The sequence below is a fragment of the Arvicanthis niloticus genome, chromosome 16 (assembly GCF_011762505.2).
Source record: "Arvicanthis niloticus isolate mArvNil1 chromosome 16, mArvNil1.pat.X, whole genome shotgun sequence".
Taxonomy (NCBI): Eukaryota; Metazoa; Chordata; class Mammalia; order Rodentia; family Muridae; genus Arvicanthis; species Arvicanthis niloticus.
In genome coordinates, this window is record NC_047673.1 from 30095166 (window position 1) to 30116847 (window position 21682).

General features: G+C 36.2%; 1 pseudogene; it reads left to right on the forward strand.

Moving 5' to 3' along the window:
- Positions 1-18013: 18013 nt before the first annotated feature.
- Positions 18014-20459, forward strand: LOC117721745 (zinc finger protein 148-like; annotated as a pseudogene).
- The last annotated feature ends 1223 nt before the right edge of the window (positions 20460-21682 follow it).

Sequence of the window (21682 nt, forward strand, 5' to 3'; positions counted from 1 at the left end):
TTAGGGTATATCAAGTTTACCTTTAGAACCAGTACACCACATTAAAATAACTAAATTAATGATAATAATTTCAGTATGCACACCTAGAAAAATTTCCATCACTCCTATGAATTTTGCTATTTGAAAAAAACAATGACTCTAAATTAAACATACATCCCACTTACATACAATTGTCCCCTTACATACCAATGCCAAATTACTGATTTAAAAAAAAAAAATGTAGCTAGGTCCCTGGACTTAAGTTAATGTTTTAACCAGTAAAAACTAAACTTATTATTTCAATACAAATCGACTCTTTATATATGGATTACATTTAAATAAAAAATGTTTGGGTCCGTTGTTTTACTGAAAGTTGTTACTAGAGGATATTTATCTTGAGTGTTTAAAAATCTATTAGTAACAGCACTAGGAGCCCCTCTAGTATAATTAAAACCTGTGTTTATATTTTCTATTATCTGAAGTTGTTCCCTAGATTGTCATTAATTACCACAGCTATCTAGTCAGTATCTAAATTTATTGTACATCTGTTGTTTACCTGCTGTAAATTTTAGACATGCATGGGACCATTTTCATTGCTAATATATGTATTTATTTTTAAATAATTAGTTTTATTTTGTACATATTTCAAACTATGCTTATAAACTTTAAATTATTTAGATAAGACTGAAGATTAGCTTATGCATATTAGTGCAATTCATTGTGGTAATTTTTTGGGGGGGTGGGTTGGTTTTTTTTTTTTTTTGGAATTACAGTAAATAATACATTGAGTACCCAAAGTCAAAGTCAAATTCTTTTCCTTGTAATTTATAAATTTTTTCATTAGTTGTACTGTAGTCAACCAAAGAAAGCTAATTTTTTTTTTTTTTACATTCTTAAGAATAGGTTAAATTGACTGTGATCTGTGATGCAAAGAATTAGGACTTACCATGTTACTTGTGCTTAGGGTATAACTACAAACACTTTTCATTTGTTCAATTTAGAATGAACTCAGTTGAAACATGAGCCATATATAACAACAAATCCAATTGTTTTCTGTAGCAGTACCCACTTAAACTACTCAAATTGATTCCAGTGGTGGCAGCACATTCCTCGACACCCACCCCAATGTTCTGAGTTCCTGAATGAAAGGCACATACACAAAGCCTTTATATTTTGATATGCCTTAATCAGCTCAATGGCTGGGCCACTTCTTAACTTCCACATGGCTAATTCATCTCCTTCTGATATTCCCAAGTTATTTCTTACTAAAATCTATATTCCATCTTTGCTGCCTTGGACCCAGTCAGGTTGACCTCTGAAGGCCACTCTCGCCCAGTCCTACATGGCAGCTATATTTCTGTTCTACACCTTCTCAGACATGACATCTCCTCTCCTCCCCCTTCACTCAGCATGGCGTATCTCCTTACGTCATTCTTCCTTGGTCCCTTGTGAATAGAGGGATGTTTTGTCATGGCATTGTAGAAAATAAGTGTGCTTATTCGTTCTTTCAGCAAATATTAATTAATACATAAAAATAGGATTTACTGATTAATCAGTACTGTGGTCAAAGAGACAATATGTGTTAGCTTAATTTTTGCTTATTTCTCTATTCATTGAACTTTGCTGCAAGTGTCAGGAGTTCCTACTTTCTTTCTAAGATGGTTTCTGGTTTTCTTCATCACCCTGTCATTTCACAAATGAAATTCATGCTAACTATGTTCAAAACAAGACGCCGGACAGCACCTGATTTTCATGAACAGAGAACTTGCTTTTGTTCTCCCCCATACAGGATAGTTCTCCAGATGGTCTTCAGCACAGCCTTTCACATATTTGGTTTTCAGTCATCGTAGAATGTGTTAGAAATACGAGATGCTCAGATAAAGTGGAAGCTGACTGAAAGCCCAGGCTGTATCTCAATCCTCTATTAGAAACAAGAGAGGCCTTTATTATTTTTTTTCTTTAATGTTTTAATCTTAATTGCTCTGAAGTCATGGGATCTAAGACTGCTGGTAGACTGCCTTTTGATTTCCCTCAGTTATGTACAAGTAAGACTTGAATAGGTACACCTCAGCTAGTTCCTTGAGCAATGAGAAATGGACTCACTGTGAATTGTAGTCACAATTCCTTTGGAACTAATGTTAATAATAAGACAAGGAAGGTGAAGTAGTTGGTACCAGGGGTACTTGTACCTTAGTAATTTATTTAGTAAACTGTGGAGTTTACACAGAGAACCTCATGTCTTCTCTAAATGAAAGCATATCACAGCTAAATGCTTCCATAATTCTCCCATTATTAGAACTCTCTCCACCAATACAGCTAGCAAGTCCTTGTTACTTAATGATGAAGAGGAAGGTGAAGTCTTAAGAGTCATTCAATAGACTTTAAAAGACTTAAAAAGCAAAGAAACTGCATTTGGCCAAGTTTTAAAACTTCAGTTTAGATTATACAAATGACTAATTATACTGTATCTGCTATTTTAAGCCTAAAACCAAACACTAAGAATATCATTTCATAGAGGAAATATACATATTTGAACATCTTAGAATTATTTTATGGCAGCTTTTTTTAGAAGAACTAATCAATTTCAAAATACATATTGATGTCTTCATGTCCAAAGGAATTTGAGAAGGAATGGGTTTAATTGGCTTACATATTCAGATCACACAGTCTGTGGAAAAATGTAGTTTTCTGACTTGCCTCCTATGAGTTGCTCAGCTTTATTTTTTACATAACCCAGGACCACCTGCCCAGGGGTGGCACTTTTCCCAGTGAGCTAGGCCTCTGCACATCATTATTCCGTAATCAATAAAATGTCCTATAGACTTGCTTATGGGCCAGTATGATGGAAGCAATTTTTCAGCTGAGATTTCCTCTCTCCAGATAACCTTAGCCTGGGTCAAATTAACCAAAAACTAGCATATAGGGAGCTTATAAATTAAGAATATATGACTCTAGGCAACAATCCTGAAAACAATTTACCAAACACAAACACTCACATTAATATTAAATATATTGCTTCAGAGTGCTAAAGTGGAAAACATATTTATAAATAAATATTAATGGTATCCAACAATAATCAACCTGCCTCCAGGTTTCTACCTTGATGTTGCGGCCCTCTCCACTCTGCGCTTGGCAGCCACTGTTTCCCGGCCCAAGCTGCCATTCAGGTCTGCGGTCAGAGTTCAGCAAGAGAGAGAGTGAGGATGGACTCGAGGAATGGAGACCAGACAGAGTGTGATTCAATCCCATTTATTCTTCAGTCTCTCTTCCTAGTCCAAGTCCCAAGTCTTAAGTTCCTAGTTCCTACTTCCTAGTTGTACTCCCTTTGTTCTCTCCCAAGTTTCTAATGTCTATTCCTACTCCTAGTGTCTGAATCTCTGTTACTCCAAATTGTTCTCTAAGTTGTACTCTCCAAATTGTCTGATTCTCTTACTCCAAATTGCTCTGAACTCTGCTGTCTGCCTCTCGCCTTTTATATGTCTCACTTCTAAGCCATGCCTTTAGGTCACACCTTTAAATCATGCCCTTAGGTCTTGTCTCTAAATCTGATCTCTAAGTCACACTCTTAAGTTATACACCTTTAATCTCACACACCTTTAATCTCACACACCCAAGGAACACCCTGGGTATCTAAAGCAAGATGTTATCAGAGTGTGCTCAGCTGTTGTAGGCTATTGTAATCCAAGTCTTATGTCAGGGTATATGGCTCAAGATAGCTGCAAAGCTGATAGCCACTTTCTGCTAAAAGTCGGCTCCCAACACCTTGAGTTCCTACCCTGGATTTTGTTAATGGTCTTTATCACAGTAATAAAAAGCAAACTGAGACACATCCATCATACATAAACTGCTTTGGGATTGTTTGGTCAATCGTGGCTCTTGAGCAAATGTAGTTTAAAATCCACAGAGGGCAAAGTCAAATAAAAGCATTATAATTTATAAAATTGAGATCAAAGAAATTTATAATAAAAACATATAATCACCTTAACAATAAAATATGACTTCAGCCATGCATCCTTGGGCAGAGTCCTCTGTATCTTTCAGTCTTGTTCACATAGCTGTGAACCTCGATACAGAATAAGCACAGGGGTAAGGGATGAATAAGTGTGGCCATGACAGAGCCAGCCTTTGCTTAGTCACAGTCATGTTTATCAGCTCAGTGACTGGGAATTTTTTCTGTTTCTGTGTATCATGCCCCTGGATGGGAGCCTGAAAAAGTACAGCAAACATCTTGAAAACAGACTGTGTGGCATCCCTTGGGCTACACGCCACAGGACTGAATGCATTCACAACAAGGATTTCATGAGCACTGCAAGGAGGCAGCCCAAGTGCTTAGAGCGATTTAAGCATTTTCCCATTAAAGGTAACATTTGATACCATTCATCTTTAACTTCCTATGGGGCTTCTGCCTCCATATCTGTTATCTTTAGCCTACTATGGTGCTGACAGTGATTTATCAAGCTGTTACATCTTGTTTATCCTCATAGAGGAACAAGGTTGGGCCATAACCTCTTTCACAAACACTAAGTCTCCAAAGCATGCATTTAAACTTGTTTCACTCAATTCAAGTTCATGATGTTCTGGTTCTATGAAGTGTTAAGCCTGTTGTTATTGCATAGCATTAATATGCATGTAAAATATGTGCTTTCACCCAATTCCAAGGCTTTATGTTTAATACCAAAGTGAGTGTTTGTTCTCAGTAAGACTATTTCAAGTGTATTCTTCCACTGTAGATTTTATGAATGCCTATTCCTATTTAATTGTGTTCCCTGCATAATTTTACTTGTTGATAATCAACTGATAGTTTCTGAGATATTCATTAAACTAATATTTGATTTGCTCATTTACTGTAACATATGTTCAGCCTTGTCACTGTATGAGAGGTTCTTTTCCAACACCATCTGCTACTTCAGGGCAGTGGCTGAAAACTATTGTTGACTTTAAAAAAATCCATTTGTCTTCTTTGAATTTTCACCCCACCTTAGTGAAAAGAATGCAATGTAGTAATTTGACAATGAATAATGAGTGAATGATCACTATCTAATTTTCAGAGGATACTATGTAAAGAGTCATTGACACAAAAAGTGAGCCAGTATATTTCAAGCCAAGGAAAGAGATGAGCACTTCTCAGAAGCTCAATGAATTCACATACATTCCTATAAATCCAAGTATCCTCATCACCCCTGCCCTGTGTTTCTGTCATCAAAACTATGCTCACGCACAAGCCACTACTCCCCCTGCCCGCAGAGTGCTGAAAACACAATTCTTCATGATGTCATTGTTAAAGGATGATGGATTTGGTAACTGGGTCTGTCTGGTAAGCAGGGGCCCCATGAGTGCACTGGGCAGTGGATGGGTACTTGTTGGAAAGTAGCACTCATAACAGCTTGAATTCCAAGTATACTTCCTTATGAGCCTTCACTATCTGACTAAAATTTGGTTACTTTTTTTGCCATCTGTTCTAATAATAACTTTCAAAACATGTTAATTATTGAGCAAATGCTATGTGTTAAGCACTATTCTAGAGGCTGGGATATATTAATTAACCATAAGAGAAAAAAAAATTTGTTCTTACTGACCTCATTTTCTGGAGGGAAAAAAAACACAGTTAATTATTTGGTGGAATTATAATGAAAACAGAAACACATAAATCTGCACAAAGGGGGTTACTTCATTTTACAGCTAATTTTGATGAAGGCCAAGGGGCAGGAAGCTTGTCCGGAGCCTGGATCAATCTGACTCCAAATCCTGAGTTTTACCCATAGCTTTTGGATACATTTCAGATCAATGTTAGCTAACTTTCTGATTAGTGTTCCCCTTTGCCATACTGCATTGACTTTGTTTCATTTTGCTGTTAGCATTAAAAAATGAGTGTGTTGGCCTCGGCACTTCTTTCTTGCTTCTAATGTAGACTTCCCAATACATTCTTAGATTTCAGGAGTTTTTCATTGACCATCTTATGTCCTCAAAGGCTTTTCAATATTATCCCAATCCCTGTTTTTTATTTTCTACACATTTATTTACCACATTCAAAAGTTCCACTCAGGATTTACTATTCTCTATCATCTCTAATATAGCAAGATAATTTTACCTGTTACAGTCTTGCTCATATGTGTAGAATATTTAAATTTGAGGCTTGTTTAAATATTACCATTCTATGAAAACTTCAATCATCCTGGTTTAAAGTGACTTTTGTAGACTCTCTTTTCTGGAAGTTTATTTAGTGATTTCTTTCATATTCTGACTCATTTTCTAAGATACCATTTTAGGAACAATAAGATCCAAAATTATGTAAGCTAGACTTGGATCTAGTCATGCATGAAAGTTAATACAAACTGCCCAAATGCATGACTACTCTCTTAGGGTTTCCATTACTATGAAGAGACACCATGACCAGAGCAATTCTTATAAAGGATATAACTTAATTGAGTATGAATTATGCTTTCATGAACTATACAAAAGTTTAGTCCATTGTCATCATGGCAGAAAACATGGCAGCATCCAGGTAGACATAATGTTGGAGGAGCCAAGAACTCTCCATCTTGATCTGAAGGAAAACAGGAAAGACTGGAATTTCACACTGGAGGGGAGGTTGAGTATAAGAGATCTCAAAGCCTGCCCCCATAGTGATGTACTTTCTCCAACAAGGCCATACCCCCAAATAGTGCCATTCTCTATGGGACAAGCATTCAAACACATGAATTTATGGGGTTGGAGCAGGGGAAGATCCCTTCAGTTTTGTAGCCTCAAGATAGTTGTTCTTATTTTCCTCCTTCATTTTCCTTAGACACCCAATAACTACAATTATTTCTCACCATAACGTTTTTTGCACTGACCCCAGCATTCATTGTCAAGTCAAAGGAAAACACAGTGAGGATTAATTAGGAAAATAATAGCCAGAAATCTCACTTAGTCATTATCACTTCCATTGTTAGTTCACTATATGTCTTAAGAATTCTCACACTAATCCTATCCTGTCAACTCAGCTCTTGGTAAATGGCACAAATTTGCCAGCAATTTATGTAGCAATTTATGTAGCTTGTCCTTAAAAAGCAGATGGAAGACTCACTTTTTAGTAATTCATGCTTGTTTTCCCATACTCCATTTTTATACAAGCACACGAAGGAGATCAACATTTATTTTTGCTATTAGTTAAAATGAAATGAAAGGAAGTTGATAATTTGTGCTGAATTACACTATAGCAAACAATTTTTTAAGCATTTTAAACATACTGATTGGATTATCATTATGATTGGATTCAGAGGGTATCACTAATATTTTCATTTCATAGTTGCAGAAATGGGGGTAATAGAGGATTAGAAAATTTGTTCTGGATTTAATAAATATTTAAGCTACAAAATGAAACTTCAGGAGATATGGCTCTAGAGTCACTTCTCTGCTATTGAATCCTTTGTACTAAAAGTATCCAGAGAAGGAAAAGTCCATCCTTAGAACTTTAGGGAAAAGACAAGATATGCCGTACGCCCAAGAAGCACCCTTTGGTAAGCAATAGTCAGAGATGTTTTACACTGTTCTTGGAGAGATATTGCTTGCTCCACTTTGTTGGAGTATTTGTCATTTCATGGGATGTCCTAAGGCATTACAAGGTGCCATTTTCACTTTTAGTGATAAAAAAACAAACGGCACAACCACATTAAAAAAAAAAAAAAAAAAAAAAAAAACTCCTATATACCATTCACAAGAAGTTGAGTTTTTAGTACTCTGTGCCTACATAACTGCATACTTTATTTTAGGTAAATTGTGGGCCAAATAAGCTTTTGGGTTTTTTTGTGGTGGTGGCAAAATCTACCTGTGGGAAATTCCCTTTGCATTAGAAACATTTTGAAAACTTAGCCAAAGGTGACTGCTGCCTCTTGCTAAGGTACCAAGTAAGAACTGTCCTCCATAATATTAATATTAATGTTAAATATAAATATTTGAGGCATGAGATTCTGAATCTCCCTTATGTTGCTATTCGGAAAAGACAATTTTAGGATTAGGATATCTCTTTAGTCTAGCCTTCACCCTGGTTTAAATGTCATGGCGTCTCCTGGTGGACAAATGAAGGAAGACAAATGCTGATAAAACAGTAAAGTATCTCTTTTCTATGGCACAATTTTAATCATTTGTCTCTTCACTTTAAGGTAGGAAAATATAAAAATCACTTAAAATATTTTCATGTCCTTTTTCTCAAGCAGATAACAAGCAATTTAATTGTTATTTAGCAACAGATATCTAGTTAAGAAAAAAAGATATGATAAAAGGCCTTGAACCATACTTCATTTTTTCAGAGAGAAAATATTCATACATATTCACATATGAATAAATTATTAACTTTTTATAAATGTAACAGTAATAATTAGAAAAATGCAAGAAATGTTTGCTGAAATTTGCATAAACATATGAAAAGATGCATCAGGCAGTTTTGTTCTGAACTTAATGCTCTTAATACAGTAATAGATCATATTAATGTTACCTTTATATAGCCAACTGGACAGAAATACATTTAGGAAAACTTTCTAATGGACTCAGAGGACAAATAAATAGTATATAGTCATTTTCTTCATTTATTGTTGTACACGATCTTCATTTAAAGCAACCACACCATTATAATAATGTAATGACTATAGAAACATCATTGTGAAACAAATGAGATAGTTTACAATTTAATATACGAGCAGTGTATGTATTTACCTTCCTTATTTTGCTTTACACAGTATGATATAAACTTTTATAGTATTTCAAAAAACAAATTAGAATTCTTGGAATTTGGTAGAGTCTGTATTGTCAGTTTGCATCTGGCCTATCAACCTGGGTCTGGGGGAAAAGACACAACTGATAGTCCGATCTATGGTTCTTTTTGACTCTACTATTTCACTGGCTTGAGAGCCTCCTTTTTAATCAGATCACAATATATATTATATGTGGGAGAATAAATTCCTGCTGTAGCTAGAAGTTAGCAACTGGACTTTCATACCAGGAACCATTCTTTCATAGCCATCAAAGGGCCCAGAAAGTCAAAAAAGTGGAACAGAAATAGGCTAAACTCCACACATGTGATCACTTTTCCCTCTGAATCCCACATTTTTAATCTCTGAATGTTCTCCAGAAGGTATGGATTGGTAGACCCCTAGAAAATATAATAAAACAATACCTATATTTTTATAATAAACTATGAATCATTATGATAGGAGGGAGTGGAAAAGGAATCTGATGTTTTCTAGGTTCTCTAAATAGGTTTGCAATGTAGGATGATAAATGTTATTTTTTTTTCTGATCTGATTTAAGGTCAGCTTCAAGAGTCTAGTACCACATTATCCAACATTAGACTACAGAGGTATGCTAGCTCCAGGCACTTACAATGGCATTGACTTTTCTATATTATTGATAATTTCTGGCTTAACTGTGAAAAATCTGCAATGCTGGAGTAAATCTACTCACCCCATGTTTCTGTGGACAAAACATGGTGGTTAGAAGGTTGGGGATGAGGTACAGAAAGCACCATTAATTGTGAGAGCATACAAATTGGTTTTAGACTTGTCCTCATGGATTTATGCCATCAGGGCAATCGTGAGACCTGAACATCATTGGAATATGCTTTCAGTCAGCCTCTCATTTCTAATCCAATTCTGCCCTTGGCATTCACTTAATAAATAATTCATAGTATTTATTAACTAATTAATATTAATAAAACTAATAATGATTTCTAATAGTGACAGTGATTTCCCTCTCTGCTGCATATTGAGAAAATCTGATCACATGTGTGGAGTTTAGCCCATTTCTGTACCACTTCTTTGACTTTCTGGGCTGTTTGATGGCTATGGGAGAGTGGTTCCTGGCATGAAAGTCCAGTTGCTAACTTCTAGCTACAGCAGGAACACATGGGCTTGCTTCTTCATGGCACTCTGTTTGGGATATTTGGAGTCCTGTAAACTGCGTAGCTTCATGTGAAGCTGTTCTGTGCAGTTGTAATTTAGATGCCTTATAAAACCCATAGTGCTTTTACCAACTGGTTAAGATGAGTAATTTTGTTGTTGTTGTTGCTATAAGGATGGAAAAAACTCCGGAAATAATGTAAAAAGTCTTTAGCTATCTAAATGTAGTTTCTGGAATGTACTTTATAATATGCTGCATCTAGAGAGTATTTCTGGTAATTTGAATTTCAGAAAAAGCTCTCACATTAGAACAGGACTAGAATTATATGCCAAGGCCAAGCAACATAAACAAAAGCAAAAGATTTCTCTCAACTCTAACTCAGAAGGAATGTGCCTCTACCCTGTATAATCTACTCATCTACACTGTTCTCAGTGTGTACCATTAGTGTTATTCTGGTCACTGGTTTATTTGGAAGTCTGCTACATTCTTATAGTATTATTAGCTTCCTTAGGTTATGGTTTTATTGAGTCTGTATTTCTAAGAGTCTGTGTGTGTGTGTTCCTCTGTGTGCTTGTGTGTATATGTGTGACTGTATATGTGCCTCTGTCTGTGCTACCATGTATATATGTGCATGTGTGTGCCTGTGCCTTTGTGTGTGTGTGTGTGTGCTTGTATTTGTATATGTGTGCCTGTGTGTGTGTGCATGCCTGTGTATGTTTGTGTGTCTATGTGTGTATACTGAACCCAGGTATTTATGCATGTTAGGAAAATGCTTTGTCCCTGATCCGTATCCTCATTGCCCATGTTTTTTTGTTTGACTGTTTGTTTGCTTGAGACAGAGTTCTGTTAAGAATTTCAGCCTGGTTTTTTACTCTCAAGAGATCCTTTTCCTGCAGCATCCTTAGTATCTGGTGTTGTAGGTTTGTTTTACCATGCTCAGCTTCATAAAACAAATTCGAGGGATGATAAAGACCGGGCTTTGATTTAACCATTTTAATTCATCTCATTAGAATCAGACGACAGATGAGTGGAGGACATGGATCCAGTTACAGTAATTCATCTGGCCACAAGCATAATCCTCTGCAAGCAATTAGATTTGAGTCTTACAAATTCATGCTATCTATTTGTCTTAATTCTCACATAAATCAATGCATTCCTTTTGTTTGTTAGAAATGATGCCTTAGACTTGTGAACATCAATTCTATTATTAAATGGGGTCTCTGTTGCTTCTCCCTTCCTCATTGACCTCTGTGTTTTAACCAGTCCCATTGCTGTTTTATAGAGAAACAGAAAGTACCCATCAACCCTGGGCCTGTATCCTTTGTCATTCTCACTCATTAGTTTAGGAAGAGCATCAGTGATCCTGTCCTTAAAGAGCTATTTTGTATTTATGAAAATGATGCATAAATAATGAAGTTTGGTATATTAGCATTTTGAAGCATGTAATTATCCACTCTGTACTGTTCAGACAACTAGAAAACCTCAGTGGAGAATAAAAAAACACAGCTGATTGTAGCTTTGCTACAGAACAGTTTGCCCAAACAGCATATAAAGAGTAAGTAAAAGTTATTATGCTTTTAGATTTTCATACATTTGCCCAGGAAAGAAAGCTTAAATGTCTTCTATTTGACATTTGACCAATGGGTATTTATGCAGACTTTTTTCTATTAAGTAATGTGTTTCATATTAAATATAGTTTTTATAAATACATTAACAAATTCAGTATAAGATATACCATTAATGAAATTGCTTTCATCCTGGGCTTGGCATTCAGGGAAGACATAGTTCTCTGACAATGCCTATTTTCCATGAGTCTTTCTTGAGATTATGTAACATTAAAATGATCTGATAATGCAAATTCTACTTGTAGAAATATTTCAATGATCAAAATACAGTTGTCCTGGACTTTGGTACAAAACACATCTAAATCTTACATTTACATAATTTCAAGCTTAAGAATCAGAATGTGCTTAGAAGTTTCATATTATATATAGCCTTGGCTTTTTTTGTGTGTATGTGTGTGTGGTGGGGGAGGGAGGCAATGGAGCAGCTGTATCATCACTGCCATGGTAACGTCCAGTTACCAGTTAGATATTACTAAATAGGGGAAGGATGAGGGAAGAAGAAAACTCCAATTACAACAGTGCTTCTAGACTACAACACTACAGCGGATACATGAATGGAAAGATACTAACTGCTCATTACTGATGTAACACTTCAAACACTGTCATTCAACTGGGAATCAAGTTTCTATTTTACAAAAGTTGTCTGCTGGTTAGACAAGGCTCTGCCACTCTTTGCTCCTTTTAAGTGTCTTCTTTAATATTTTCCCATTATTCTCATCTCTTGACTTAAAAGAAAAAAGGCTAGCTCCGTGACTCAGATTGGCCTCTAGTTCCCAATTCTCCTGCCTCAGATTTCTAGGGCTGCAGGTGGATGCTGTATTATATTACCATGACCTATTTATGGTTTGCTCTTTTTATATATTAAACAAATATTTTCTATTAGTCAATTTTTTTCTTATTGGATTTTAGTGTCATCTACTCATATTTTTTCTTCCATTTTTGCTAGCACCTTTAGAGACTAAATACATATCCTACTGATTTAGTAGAACCTACTGTGAAAACTTCACAAACAGTGACTTTTTATATGTTTTTGTTTGTGGTGTTTAATATTGAATTTGGACATAAGTTTCTACTTGTGTCATAATTCATAATTTCACATTTTTACTTCTGGGAGTAACACTCTTTTAATGAAGCAAGTAGGCTATATTTTCTACTTATTAGTATATTTGAGACTTAGGTGTTCTTTTCTTCCTGATGGCATGGACTTCTGTCAGGGATCATTTATCTTTAGTCTAATGGATTTGTTTTATTATGGTCCTTCAGTGAAAAATAAAAGGAGTTATCTTGCTCTAGTTATAAAGACTGTTTTTTTTTTTTTGAGGGTTTTTTGTTTGTTTGTTTTGTTTTTTGCTGGCTATAGAAATTTAGTTTGATAGGTTTTTTTCAGGCACATTGAGAAATAATCTTTCGGGACTTTTGGTCTCAATTGTTAAGGGTGAATTTGAAGATGACTAGCTTTTGTTCTTAATAACATTCACCTGAAGCCAAGAATGGTGGCACAGATCTGTAATCCACGTTCTTGGAAAGATGAAGCCATTGAAGTTTGACTTCAGTTCCAGCTTAGGCTACACAGCAAGACACTGTCTCCAAAGACTAACAAGCAATAAAAATACAAGACAAAAGAAACAAATCCAAAATAACAACAAAGACATCAGCCACAGATGGTTCTTTTCCTTGTATGAGAGAATCCCTGATTTTACAAGGTTTTCTGCCCACCATATACACAAGAGGCCACAACCCAGACTTGTGAACAACAGGTCCTTACAGGGAGAAAAAAAGTTTCATTCCTGTCTGTAATTCAGGTCATTTTTTACTTTCTTCTATAAACTTAAGTTTAAGGAAGGACCAATGACTTGTTTTACCTTGAATTGTCATATTTTGCAGCAAAGGCAGCCCTATCTCAAAATGTCTCCCATTCTTTCTTAAAATGTGACATAGCAGATTTTAAGGACATCAAGTTTCTACAATATTACTTTGAATTATTTTCAAAATACAATAGTTCAACCTAGCCAATAGGCTTGTTTGTTTAAAATCTTTGAGATAATTTGGCTAACCAAATATGCTTTTCCCTAAAACCTAGTCTGCATGGTTTTTTGGGGTTTTTTTTTTTGTTGTTGTTGTTGTCTTGTTTTGTTTTTTGTTTTTTGTTTTTTGTTTTTTTTTTTGTTTGAAGCACCTTGGACCCATCTGAATTTTCCTGGGAGATGAAATAATCTGTATATATAAATTGGGTTTATAGCTGAAACCATACATAACTCAGGAAAAGGGAAAGCTTTCTTTATTGTAGGTGAGAAGTACACTTTCTACAAATAGGAAAAAGTAGTGGTAAATCTCATCACTTTCTTTTTTTTTTATTGGATGCTTTATGTATTTACATTTCAAATGTCATCCCTTTTCCCTCCACCCCTGTCCAGTGCTTCTATGAAAGCGCTCTCCTACCCACACACTCCCACCTCCCCTATACTAGGGAATCAAGCCTTCACAGGACCTAGGGTCTCTCCTCCTATTGATTCCAGACAATATTATTCTCTGTTACATATGGGGCTAGAGCCATGGGTCCCTCCATGTGTACTCTTTGGTTGGTGGTTTAGTCCTGGGAGCTCTAGGGGTGGGGGTCTGGTTGGTTGATATTGTTGTTCTTCCTATGGGGTTGCAAACCCCTTCAGCTCCTTTAGTCCTTTCTCTAACTCCTTCATTGGGGTCCCTGTGCTCAGTCCAATGGTTGGCTGTGAGCGTCTGCCTCTGTATTTGTCAGGCTCTGGCAGAGCCTCTCAGGGGACAGCAATAACAGGCTCCTGTTAGAAAGCATTTTTTTGGCATCCACACTAGTGTCTGAGTTTGGTTTCTGTCTATGAGATGGATACCCAGGAGGGCGTCTGGATGGACTTTTCTTCAGTTTCTGCTCCACACTTTGTCCCTATATTTCTTTTAGACAGGAACAATTCTGGGTTAAAAATCTGAAGATGAGTGGGGGCCCCCAATTCCTCATCACGTTGTGTTAAAAATGCCTCATAAGGGCTGGAGAGATGGCTCAATGGTTAAGAGCACTGACTGCTCTTCCAGAGGTCCTGAATTCAATTCCCAGCAATCACATGGTGGCTCACAACCATCTGTAATGGGATCCAATGCCCTCTTCTGGTGTGTCTGAAGACAGCTACAGTGTACATTAAATAAATAAATAAATAAATAAATCTTTAAAAAATGCCTCATAAACATTTGGAGAAATCTATACCCAGAATGAACTATAGGTCAGTAGGTCAGTGAAATTAGAATGCCCAAGGGTCAGAAGCAAATACCAAGGTTTAGCCAATGTAAAAGAGCCACTGCTTTGGGTAGACATAGAGGTTGGGATCCCTCAAAGGACATTCTAAAAAGGTCAAAGAAATATTAGTAAACAGGATTTGTACAGGTGGAGACAATTACAGACCAACTGGGAAATAATACTTTTGGCTAGTCATTTCATTTTCAAACTGCATGTATATGTGAATAGCATATATATTAGATACTTCTATTACTACTCCTCTCAAGGTATCTGATAGAAAGTATTTAAGTGAGGAAGATTTTATTTGGTTCAGGATTTTAGATAGTGTCATCCATAATGGGGAGTGTGGCAGAGGAGAGAAATTCACACCATGAGGAAGCAGAGCAAAAAGGAGCAAAACATCTTGGACACCCTATTGCTTACAAGATGCACCCCAAGTATGACTCCTTTGTCCAGTTAGACTCCATCTCTCCCTTTTCAAATGGTCTTGAAAAAAATGCCATAATGTCCTTTATTCTCAAGGCATTAACTCACTGGTTGCATCAAAGGTCTCAGGGTGTAATGTCTCAAGAAATCATCCATACAGACAGAAGCAAAGGTGTGCTTAACTCCTCCCTGATGCCTCACAATTGAGTCAAGTTGACAATTAAGATTAGCCATGGTAGTGGATATTTCAGATAACAGATTATTAGTCCTCAATGCATGATTTCCTAGCAATCCTCTTCATGTCCTTCCCTTTGCCTGCTTTACCTTATCTTTTAAGTAGGCCACAGGGTAAATTAGAGATTACTAGAGTCACAGAAACAACTATTTTCATATATGTTTTATTTTCTATTTTGCTAATACTGTTATATCCCTAAAATATGTTGTGTTTTCTATTTTATAAAGTTAATTATCAATGTAAATTAGGACATAAAACATAGCTCTAGAATTATATGAAAACCTCAAAAGCCGGGCCTTTATGTTTGAGCTATTTGAAGGGTAATCTAACCAATAATTCCTTGGAACTGAAGGAAACAGAGATGAACCCATCAGATTCTTTCTCAAAAGAGTCTGAACTAAGTTCAAATTCAGAACAAGGTCTTCCATAGAACAATAAAGATAAATTCTGCTCACTCATTAGAACAGACCAGTTCCTCCTTTTTAAAGTCCTAACATTTTATTTTATTTCATTAAATACCACCATATACTTTCAGAGGTGTAAGCTAGAATAATGTAGTTTTCTGTGACCTGCAGCCAAGAGACCCATGACAAAGATTCTCTGCTTACAAAGAGGCCGAAGTCCTCTTGAGTAACTTTTCCATTTTTTAGATTGGTGAACTGAGACTTATGAAGTCCAGTCAATTGGAGTTGCAAAACTGTATAAGAACATATCTGACTTGAAGCTAACAGCAATACATTTTCAAGTTAATATCTTTATGCTACAAGGAAAAATAAATCAACAGAGGCATTGAATAATTTCCATGTGATTAATACCTTAAATTACTTCGTAGTAGTGAATTACAAAAAAGCTTTGGGATATAATTTTAACATCATGAGCAGTATTCATGCTCAATCTTTGTACTGGAATTAAAATTTTAAAATACCATAAAAGAGACTACAAAATTTATATATTAGTTAATCATATTGAATTCTTGTTTATCCATATGGCTTTTCCTAAGTAGTTACAAGTTCTATCTAATCTGCCTAATAATACTTATTTATATGAAGATCATCTTTTCTATGAGAAGGCATTTTTGATGATGCTATTTTATTTGCTTAAGAATAAAAGGTACTGCCGGGCAGTGATGGCGCATGCCTTTGATCCCAGCACTTGGGAGGCAGAGGCAGGCTGATTTCTGAGTTCAAGGCCACCCTGGTCTACAAAGTGAGTTCCAGGACAGCCAGGACTACACAGAGAAACCCTGTCTCGAAAAAAACAAAAAATAAAAGATAAAAAAAAAAAAAGGGTACTATAATCAAAAATTTTAAAGTAAAACAATTACCTTTGTGCAGCAAAACCAGACTGTAGACATGGTAAAAGTCTTTCTGAATTTTTTTGTAAATGTCACTTGTTTTTCCATTTCAAACCTGTTGACATTATTTTTTTGCATTATACTAGATTTTCTTCAGTTTCCTTTAATTGTGCAAGATACATCTTTGTGTTGTAGTTTAGAGAACTCAACTATCAAAGGATAATAAGAAGTCTAGCTACCACAGCGGTACATATGTATGTTGAGAGGAAGGTCATAGATGAGCAAGTTCTAATGTAGCATTATTATTTATTAACAACAAAGTTTAGAATTTATAATAGGTAAAAATACTGGGGCAAGGAAGGAGAAATGGCTGTGTCTGTTGGGTATACCACATATGGAATTAGCTAAACTCAAAATTCCAGATAGCATATGTGGTGTTTTCCTGTAGCCACAAGCATTTTTTTCTTAAAACAAACAAACAAAAATCTTTATCTAATGCTCATCTTTTGAAAGACCTAGAGTAAACTAGAAGCAAATACCAATCATGTATCTGGATTCATGTGACGAGATGCAAAAATAGCATTTTTTTTTTCATTTGTAGTTTCCTTATAATGACATTGTACTTTTATTTAATTTATTAATTTTATAATAACTTTAATATCTGGTATACATTATTATAACTGGCTCTGGTGTATAATTTTAGTTCTCCGGCAAATTATAAACAGTTAGTAAATGTTACTTAGAACCATGATTTTATAACGTATGACAAATCTACACAGTGAGAGGCAACACCTGTAATGTACTTTTACTAACTGCACAGTGTTTGTGTCCTAAATGCTGCCATCATTTATAGTACAATATAGAAGCATTAATTTTGTTCCAAGTATTTAATTATGCACATATGTAAATTTTAAAACACATAAGACATCAGAGGAATGAAATAAGTATTGAAAATTAAACTTATTTATATTATAAAATTATAGTTCTATGGAATTTATTGTAAAATTAGCTCAAGAATAATTATATATAATTATTATATAGAGGGATCTTTTGAAAACATTACTGGGTGCACTTGGGTGCCAGCTTGCAGATAGAAGAGAAGAATCATTGTAGCCAAGTGATCTGGTGGGATGGGCTTATACCTGACCCATTTTATGGAGGCATTGGATGACAGAAGTGACTGATAGGCTCCTGACTGTTTCTGGAGCCTATGAAATGTAGAAACTCAACCATAATTTCTTTCTCAACTCAACAGCATTCCCTTCCTTGAAGTCTTCATTTTTTTTTTTTACTTCAGCCTCAGGCAGTTATATTTAACCATGAACACTGATGACAAACTGGAAGGACTGTTTCTTAAATGTGGCAGCATAGATGAAATGCAGTCTTCCAGGGCAATGGTTGGAATGGGTGGAGTGTCTGGAGAAGTGCAGGAGTCAGTACTTCAAGACTGAAGTTTGCCTCACCAGGAGATCCGTGCTGCAGATGAAGTGTTATAAGAGAGTGAAATGGACAACAGGATATGATATCCCATGATGAACTAACGGTCCACAAGGAGACAATGAAAACTGACAAAGAGCAGCTTTTTACGGCAAAGGACACCCACAAGCAGCTTCCTCAAGGACTGCAGTATGCACTTAATGTTCCCATAAGTATAAAGCAGGAAATTACTTTCACTGATGTATCTGAGCAACTCTTGAGAGACAAAAAACAAGTCGGAGAGTCAGTAGACTGACAGAAAAAGAAGCTGGAACAATGTTTTCCAGCAAAAATCCTTACAATAAACAAGGATGGATCACTTGGTTTGAAAACCCTTAAATCTCATGTTTGTGAGCACTTCAATGCTGCCTTTAGAACAAATTATCACTTACAGAAACATGTCTTCATTCCTACAGGCAAAAAACCATTTCAATGTAGTAAATATGTGACATGAATTCCATACAGAAGTATGTGCTTCAGAGACATGAGAAGATCCATACTGGTGAAAAACCATTTCACTGTGATGAACATGGTACAAGATTATACAGAAATATCACATGGAGAGGTACAAAAGCACACACAATGGAGAGAAGCCTAACCAGTGTGAATATTGCTTACGGTATTTTTCCAGAATGGATTGTTTATTAAAACATAAACATATGTGCCATGAAAATCACAGCAAAAATCTAAACATATGTGCCATCAAAGGTGGGCTTCTGACATCAGAGGGAGGTTCTGGCTTTTCTATATCACCAAAAGATAATTCACTGCCAAAAAAGAAAAGGAAAAAAAAAAAACTGAGAAGAAATCACCTGGGATGGACAAAGAGAGTGTCTTGAACAAATCTGACATGAAGAAAGAAAGAAAAAAAAGGATTACCTGCCTCTTTATTCCTCAAGCACTAAAGTAAAGGATGAGTACATGGTGTCAGAGAATGCTGTTGAAATGGCTCATCCATCAGTGGGACGGCTCCATTTAGAAAATACATCCGGAGAAATACACCCACCCAAGTTGGTTCTCAATCAATAGTGAGAGAAGTCTGAAACAGCGCTTGGGGCAAGGTCAAACCATTTCACCCCTGTCTACTTATGAAGACAGCAAAGTTTCCAAGTATGCATTTGAACTTGTGGATAAGCAGGCATTCCTGGACTCAGAAGGCAGTGCTGACATCGATCAAGTGCATAAGTTGCAGGAGGAGCCCAGCAAACCTGTGCACAGCGGTACTAATTACGACAATGCCATGCAGTTTCTGAAGAAGAAGAAGTGGATCTTCAAGCTGCAAGTAACAACAGCAGGGCACCATAGCTTCTCAGCCTTCTGTGACATAAGCAGCTATAGCCAGCATCATCGATGAAAGTACCACAGTACCCACACTGGATTCCCCGGCACTGAATGTGGAGATGAAGAGCAATCAAGACAAAACGTTATTCCATATGAGGTCCTGCAGACTCTGCTGGATCACTATTCCCACAAAGCTAATGGGCAGAATGAGATTTCCTCCAGTGTTGCAGATACCGAAGTGACTTCTAGCATATCAATCTATTCTTCTGATGTACCTGAAGTCACCAAAAGAGATGTTGGATCAAGCTCCTCATCCGATAAAACTAACATGTTGCAGGAATACTCCAAGTTTCTGCAGCAGGCTTTGGACAGAACTAATCAAAAAACGATCCCTTTTGAATAGCCTGAGCCTTAACTTTGTGACTGACACCCAGACGCTTCCAAATCTGCCATCATTCTCTTCCATAGACAAGCAAGTCTTTGCAGCCATACCCATCAAAAGCTTTCGATCAGGAATGAATTCTCAACTAAGAACAACTCCAAATAATAATTCTCACTTTGGACTAATAGTTGTGGACTTACAACACCCATTTCCCTTTTCAGGAGATGAGCCAAACCACGCCTCTGCCACGGCAACAGCAGACTTTTTGGATCAAGTAACTTTCTCAAAGGAAAGCTGAGACACAGCCTGTCCACTAGGCTTACCAAATGAGCTCCTTTGAACAGCCCTTCCGTGCTGCACATCATGGATCCGGAGCTGGAATAGCAACTCAACTTAGCACTGCCAATAGACAGGTGAACCTTCGGGGACCAGGGACAAGGGCTGTAGTTTCAGAATTTCCATCCACGAAAGTAAATGATCATAGAGCTGGGATGACATCTTCACCAGATGCCACAACTGGCCAGACTTTTGACTTAAAAATAAAACGTGCAAATAATACTGGCACTGTAGGACAGATTAATCAAGAGTGGGGTTACTCTGTAAAAGGGACTGCTGTAAAGATTTAGAGCAGTGCGTTCATAGCAAGCTGATAAGAATAGCAAGATAATCCAATAACTGCATTTCATTTGGTTAGTCCGAATTCCTTGAACTGCCTTACTTGTTGTCACCATAAGAGAAGCAATGTGTTACCTGTTTTAGATCAGAATCTTGCTATTCACCCATGCCAAGATAAAAGAAAAAAATTCTTTTACACAATTGTTTTCTAACTGATAATATTGTATATTCTTAGGAGCTTGTGATTGTGTGAAACTTCCTCATACTGTTTCTGAGTTTTTCAGCATAGTATTGCACTTCAGCAGGGAATCTGAGGATCTGTCACAGATAATAAGGTTAAAGTTTCAATGTCAAGAGGTTATGGCTTAAATAAGTAGTTTATCCTATGGCAGGGGGATAAAAAGAAACCACCTTTAAAAATGTAAAAAACCACCACCAACAAAAAACAAACAAACAAAAAATCATTTCTGTTGGAAGCAATATAGAAAAAGCAAAACCACTAAAATTTTTTCCTGAAAATCAGTAAGAAAAATAATCTATAAAATTATAAAACTCAATATTCATATAACTTTGAAATATCTGCCAGGTCATACAGTGTGTCTTTTACAAAAGTGGTTGAATTTCAGTGAGAATATTGCATTTCGACCTTCTCTTATTCCACTATGGAATCACAAGAGTCTTGAGAATCTACAGTTGTGTGAATACCAGAGCTTTGTCGCAAGCATTTGAGTTGCCCATAGATCGGGAAGAATAGCTTTACATCCCTCCATCAAAAGCCTAGCTCTAGAAAATGTGTTAGGATTTCCCTGAATGATAGTTTAGTTCTTTGACGTGTCCTGACTCAGAGCTCCTACTAATCCTCAGAAGTTATCAAACAGACTCCCAGAGCTGAAACTGAGATTCTCCTCTTCAGAATTGTGAGACAGTAAATTTCTATTGCTGAAGACACTAAATTTGTGGATCGTCATGCTAGTAGTCCTAAAAAAAATATTTTTTACTGTGTCTTTTCAATTAGAAACACATGAAACAAGAGTCTCTCATGATCCCTCTAGTGTTTGATGAGAAGATCAGAATTAGATCCCTGATTATCTTCGTTCTAGATTTTATCTTTCCATTGGTGGTTTCTTCACTGTATTTACAGAGCCTTCTGGGAAGCCCAACCTGTATATCATAGAATTAAAGGTTTGTGAGAATCCTATGAGGACCAGGATACCCACTTTTCACATGATTGTGT